The 7,088-nt window shown below is 35.3% G+C and overlaps 1 protein-coding gene across 1 annotated transcript in view; it reads left to right on the top strand.

The window, feature by feature from the left end:
* Positions 1-1,071: 1,071 nt before the first annotated feature.
* R3HCC1L (R3H domain and coiled-coil containing 1 like) overlaps positions 1,072-7,088 on the top strand; it is a 48,253-nt gene continuing 42,236 nt past the window's right edge. The window contains exon 1 of the mRNA XM_081329656.1: positions 1,072-1,098. The gene's annotated coding sequence lies outside the window, so the exon portion shown is untranslated. The remainder of the gene's footprint in view (positions 1,099-7,088) is intronic.

The following is a 7,088-nucleotide window of genomic DNA, read 5'->3' as shown; positions in this document are numbered from 1 at the left end:
TGCCGTAATTAAGTTCAGCATCAACTTGGTGTCCACAACAGTAGTATCTTGATGTATTGCAGTAACTGTGAGAGGGACTTTGGAATCCTCCCGGATGATCACTTGAATATGAGCCAGCAGTGTGCAGCAGCAGCCAAAAAAGCTAATACAATCCTGGGTTGTATAAATAGAGGCATAGAATCAAGATTACACAAAGTATTAGTACCGCTTTATAAAATCCTAATAAGATCTGGAATATAGCAACCAATTTTGGTCACCGTACTACAAAAAAGATGTTGAGACTTTGGGAAAAAGTTCAGAGAAGAGCAAGTAAGATAATCAAAGGGCTGGAGACTAAAACATATGAAGAACAGCTGCAGGACTTGAGTTTGGCTAGTTTAAAGAAAAGAAGAAAAAGTGATGACACAGTATTCCAGTATGTGAGGGGCTGCCACAAAGAGGGGGTCAAATTATTCTCCAAAGCACGACAAGAAACAATGGTTGGAAACTGATCAAAGAGAGAAGCAACTTGGAATTAAGGAGAAACTTCTTAACAGTAAGGACAATTAACCAGTGGACCAGCTTGCCTTCAGAAATCATGAGTGCTCCATCACTGGAGGTTTTTAAGAAGAGACTAGTCACTTGTCTGAAATGGTATAGGTTCCCCTGCTTGAGCAGGGGGTTGGACTAGAAGACCTCCAGGATTCTATTCTATTCTATTCTATTCTATTCTATTCTATTCTATTCTATTCTATTCTATTCTATTCTAATCACTAAGTACATAACGTTGGTAAAATTCAGGAGAAAAGCAGCCTGTAAATTTTAAAGACTCGCATGGCGCGCTTCTTCAACAAGGTTAGATTACGTCCCATATTCACCGGAAGAACGTAACAGACTATGCGAATCCCAAAGAAGAATTCCTTAAGGCGCTTAATTATGACTTTTCTTAGAACAACTAGATCGGAAAAAGATATTTGAAGGACCGCAAAATTAAGAGGGTGACTCAGGATACTACATTTCCCAGCGGCCCTTGCGGAGAGAACGCATTAAACAGGATAGGGTCGGACGGAACTAGTGAAGGCGGAAGCAGCTATGGCGAAGTGATCCTGTTCGTACTGGGTAACTGTTTCTTTTCTCCCCTTCCCGTGGTGGGCTTTGCAGATGTCTCTCTTCCTTTGCTTTCCATCCTCGTCCCTTCGTTTTTTGGGTGATGTACGAGGTCCTTAATACTGTTCTATTCCTTTTCTCTTGCTCCCCATACCCACGAAGTGATAGTTGGTGCTCCCCACCAGCTCTGATTGCTCTTCTTGGGCTGGCGATAGTACCAATACAGTAGTTCACATTCAACAACAGGTGGGCAGCAATTGATTTTTGGAAAGAAAGACGTTATATTATTTTCTAATATAGAAAATTAAAGTTCATTATCAGATTACGCTGTATAATCATGTCATATATCTGCCTCAATTTTCTCGAGCTCCGCACGACCCTGCTATATAATTCACTCTAAAGTACATTCGTGGTGGGGATGTGTTGTATTTGGGAAAACATGCAGCACACTGTGCAATAAATGTACAATTAAAATATTTGGTATCCTTAACACTGTTGTTGAGAGATTATTCCATTTTTCCGTGACTTTGGGAACATCCTTTTCCTGCAAACCCCTTAAACACTTATTTTGAAAAATGCAGGAAATTGGATAATTCCTGCAGCATCACTTACAGTACAGAGTACATTTCTCTAATGCCAATATTGTTTTACAGGATAGTCTTAAATATTTTTGTTGCATATTTTTATGACAAGCTTCAAGAATAATAATATAGGATTGAGAAATGATTGTTTAAGGGTACCTGGTTGAACCACATTATGCACAAAATTTACATTGCTTTGATTCATTTTTTAAATCAGTCAACCAATTATCTTCCCTCTTTCAGTAACAAAACTAAAACTATTATTATGTATAAGTTAACTGAAAAAGTATTATGATTTGATCCTGTGAGGAAGTCTGCTTTCAACTTCAGAAATGTTGCATGGCTTGTCAGCCTGCATATAGCAGTAAAAAAGTATGTTTGAGGGAAAATGTTGAAAGACAAAGGGCTCTTAAATATATCTTTTTTTTAGTGTTTCAATTTTTTAAAGGATGAATCCTGACATTCTGATCTCATTTCAAGGCTATTATTTGGCTGAAATTAACTCTTCACTGTTGCAATTATAAATATTGTTATTTTTATTATTTAATACCATTATACCACTTGTAAGAGTTTCTTTCTAGGAAGCTTTCAGAGTATTTATGTACAGTGTTAGTATACTATACATACTAGTGCTTTTGGTTGCCAGAAGAGCCTCGCAAATACCAATCTATAGAAGAACTACAGAAAAACTGGGTAATTTTTCTTATGATTCAAGGATAAAACTTCTAAAATTTGATGAACTTTTAACTTTTCATGGTTTGAAGGCTTGGTGATATACTTTAATGTATACATAAAAATAAAGATATACAGTTCAAACTCAAGTAAAACACTAATCATATGAGAAGCCTAAGATGCTTAAAACTTCCAATTCTTTTCATTGATTACAGGTATTCAAGTGCTATTGAGTTTTTAATAAGTTCAAAAGCTGTGAAAGAACATGTAATGTTAAAATGCAGATTTAAGAAATTTACATTATACTTTTTTCTTAATATAGAAGATCCAATAAGTAACAGTGTAAAATTTATTAAAAATGAGATTTTTTTTGCAATGTTGGCAATAGAAAAAAATATTATAGAACCTAACTCTACTGTATGCAGATATTCTAGGTAAAACTTTCAAGACAGATAGTTATCTACCCTCCGTTTGAATGCATTCAGTGACAAGAAGCTGTTTACCTCTCCAGATAACTGATTCCAGCATCAAACTGCATTTACTATAAGGAAGTATTTTCTAACATTGTCAAAAATTTCCTTTCTGTAACTTAAATGCATTATTCTGGGCTCTGCACCCTAAATTCAATATGATACCCTTTCAGGTACTTACATATTTTCTTAACTTTTTCCAGGGACTAAATGTATCCCACTCATTCAATATATTTTATATAAATTAATTTCTATTACCCTGACCATCTTCACTGACTTTCTGTGAACCTAATCCACTTTCTCTGATTTTCTCTGTGTCAAAGATTATTGCTCAGAATTAGACACAGTACTTCATGGTGGAATCTGACCAGTAAAGTACTGTTAATTTCAATAACTTGGAGAATTCATAACACACCCTAAAATTGCACTTCACAGTTTGTACTCTTATCACACTGTTTACTTATATACTTTTTGCAATCAATTACTTTCATTTTTTTCACAAATATCATACTAAGTTACCCATATCACTTTTTATTTTTTAAATGAAGAACATTTTCTCATCTCTTAAATTTTATTCAGTTAATTTCAGCTAATTTCTCTAACCTATTAAGCTCAATTTCAATTTTATTGCTGTATTCTGGGGAATTAGCAATCTCACCCATTCTTTAAATATCCCTTGTATCTCTTAATTCTTGTCCTTAATAAAAATATTAAGCCCAGGATTGATAAATATGACGTTGCATTTGATACCTCTCTTCAGTCTGATGAACACCCTTTTGAGTATGATTTCTGAAATAGCTATGTGTCCCATTTAATTGTGATGTTATCTAGCCCACACTTGAGTACTTTGTTAATCAAATATGATATATCCCACAATCTGTTAAGGAACCTACCCATTCATAAATGAGATAAAATTAGTCTGGAAAGCTCTGTAATATTCCATTGATCTGTTAGAACTTTGGAAGTGATCTCTTTAGGATCTGTCTTCGAACATTCCTAGTATCAATGTTAGAGTAGTTGGTCTGTAGTTTGCTGGATTTTTGTGAATTCTTGCTGCTTCAAAAAAGCTGCAGCAAGAAGCAGCAAGAATTCACAAAAATCATCTGCACCTTACTGGTTGGATGACCCGTGGCAGACATCAACAATATTGCTGTTATTTCTTTCACCAGATATTTTAACTTAGATGTTCTCTGCAGAATTTTTAAGTTGATTTCTTTAGATTTCTGAGAAGGAGTTGATATTTTTAACAGATACTGGAACTCCTCCCCTTTCTATAGTTTCTTTTTCTTTTGAATAAATTGTTTTCTTTACTGTTCTTTTTCAGTTGGGAGTCACCCCATCAGTCTCCATTAAAATTAATAAAACAGATTACTTTATCAAGAATTCATACTCATCTTGCTTATATCTTATATTTTGAGTATTAGTGTATAGTCAATGAAGGTCATGAACTTTATGAACCAGTGATTTTGCTGACTTTTATTTGAATGGTTTAAGAGACTCCATTGCAGAAACACTCCCACTTTCTATAGTGCATTTTTCCAATTCTTTTACTTCTGTCTGCCGTAGGATTCAGTTAAAACCATGGTTTGGTCAAAAACCCTTTGGAAATACAAAACTTGTCTCATAACAGTGGTCCATCATCTAGATTACTGAGACCGTCATCCTGGAAACCAAATCTCTCTCATTGACCCAATTTGTGTAGCCAGTTATTGAATTGCAGTTTCTTTCTTTCCCTTTTTAATTTTTTCCCATGAACTAGAAAAATAGATGAGAATACCACCTCATCTTCCAGAACCTTGAGTTTTGTTCCAAAGTTTTCAAAGCCATTCTTTGCAGTATTATTTGTTCCCATGTGTATTATCAGGAAAAAAAAAAGACCTGGTAGCTCTTCGAACTTCCTGATTCTTAATCAAGGCAATTGATGGGTCCAGTTATCATACATATGTTTCAGTTACTTATTGTGCTGACTCTTCTGTTTGGCTTTTTACAGGACACAGTTGCCTTTTAAGTTCCACCATGCTGTCTACCATTCTTCAGTGTTTCTTTCAGCTATAAGAGTTTGAAAATGGTTACTGAGTTCCAGCAAACAGTACATTTTTTACGTCTCTTACTATTGCTCTGATCTATTGAGGTTATTCCTCTGTTTGACTGTTTTTAATGGAGATTTGTTTCCATTGTCAATTTCTTTTGTAGCCTTTGAACTGATAAATCCTTAATTCGCTACTCCTATTCTTTGCATTTCCTTCAAGAACTGCTACTAGCTTGCGTTTATTGTTAGTATTAAATATTATCCCCCTTGTTCTATTTCCTATTATATAAATAGTACATATTATTAATATAACTATACCCCGTTAACAGGTAAAAGTACCTCTGTCTTGCATCTAGTAGTCCACTAGTTTGATACCACTGAAATAATCTCCCCAGTGAAAAGCCATTCTGTAGTTATGATGAAAGGATCAAAAGCGACTGTTCATCGTTTAGTTGTGTTGTTTAATGGATTGATACTAAAGAAACTTTGATAATTTACAATAATACATAGATAGGTGCAGATGTGGGCTCAATCTTTAAAGGGAATGGGACAACTTGCCACAGCCAACATTGCGGCCAACTTGCCATGGCCAACTCACCACAGCCAACTCACCATGGCCAACTTGCCAAGGGAGCATTTTCTATAAGAAAGATAAATAAGATTCTCTCTTCACATTTTAGTAGTCTGTGCTTGGTGTGCTATTTCCACAGCCTCATTTCGGGTTGGATGTGAAAACAGAAATGTCTATGACCCGTTCTTGTAATATATTAGATGTAATGAACTAGTGTTGACAATCCTTATGCTATTTTACAAATTATTCTTCTCACATGTTCTAATAGGAAAAAGGGTTGAGAGAATCTAGTAATATAGTAATTTGGAAAGCTGTATACTTTCCTTTTTCTTTCTTCCTAACATTTATAAAACAGTTCTAAATATGAATTGTTATTCCATTACAAGCAGGAAACCTTTCTCATAGGTTATAAGCCATCCCTGTGTGACTGATAGAGAAAAGGGATACAAAATGTTTAGTATAAGATTACATGAATTAATTAAGCTATTTATAAATTGCATTGTAGGATTAAATCCTTCCAAAGTGATACACCCAGAATGAATAAAATAGTGATATCTTAGGCAGCTGCATAAATATTCAGAAGCAATTGTATTAAGAAATTACTTTGGCATATACTGACAACCTAAGAAAGGGAGCAATAAAAAGTGAATCTGAATGTTCTCCTAGTCCTTGCTAAAATCCTTAACAGAAAGGGATTGCACATTGGGCACTGGCATTGAAATTGTCTTGACTCTGCTTGTGAAGAGAATTGACTTTACCAGTGGACACACCAGCACTGATTACAAGCAAAATTATACAGGTGAAGTCTGCGCTTAAGAATATTTTGGAGCCAAATTGATAGTTCTTAATACCTGCAAATTAGATGCTGTAATGTGCCTTTTACATAACTGGTGCAAATGATATGTTACTGGAAAATTTCAGAAGGGGTGTGTGTCACATGGTCCCAGATTGTTAATCCCTGCCCTAGTTTAAGAAACTAATTTGTCTGGGGCAGTATCAAACTATTATCACAGGCTATGTACGGTAAGTAATTTATATTCTCATCTCTCTAATGCTTGATCATATGGTGTGGCCTAGAACAATTAAAACAAAATGATTAAATACAGCATTCGGTAAAAATGACATTTTTCTTTTGAAAAAATGACAAGCAAAACCTATCTAATAGAACATTATTTGTAGGACAAAATAAATTGTGACTGTTTGGCAGGAGTCTGGGAGCTGATGCTGCATTTGGGGAGGATCACTAGTGCCTACTATCCAGTAAGTCCTTTACATGTGCACAGGGGTCTGGGAAAATTTATGTGAGCAGCAGCTGTAGTCTTCTGGGTACAACGGATGAACCACAGTAACTGCTGGGACTTTACTGAATTACAAAGAGATTCTATTTAACAGAATGTGTGCAGGAGATAAGTTATATGATGTCCCTTGCTAGTGCTGTGTAGCATCTCCTTCCTCTCTTGGCAAACTTGCGGTCCCAAGAACTTGATGCCTCATTAAACATATATCCCTTCATTTCCAGCCTCCCGGCAGTGTTTTTCACTATCTCCTGCCAGAAAATGCCATAACTGCTATTCTTTATCTTGGTTTCCTTGCCTATGCGGATATTGCTACTAGTGATCAATAGTGTGATGTTCACTTTGGAGCAAGAACATAGGGGATTTGGGGCAGGATTAGGAGCA

This window comes from Vipera berus, assembly GCF_964194415.1.
Source record: "Vipera berus genome assembly, chromosome: 5".
Lineage (NCBI taxonomy): Eukaryota > Metazoa > Chordata > Lepidosauria > Squamata > Viperidae > Vipera > Vipera berus.
The sequence above is the reverse complement of the archived record's forward strand: the minus strand, read 5'-3'. Positions and strand labels throughout refer to the sequence as shown.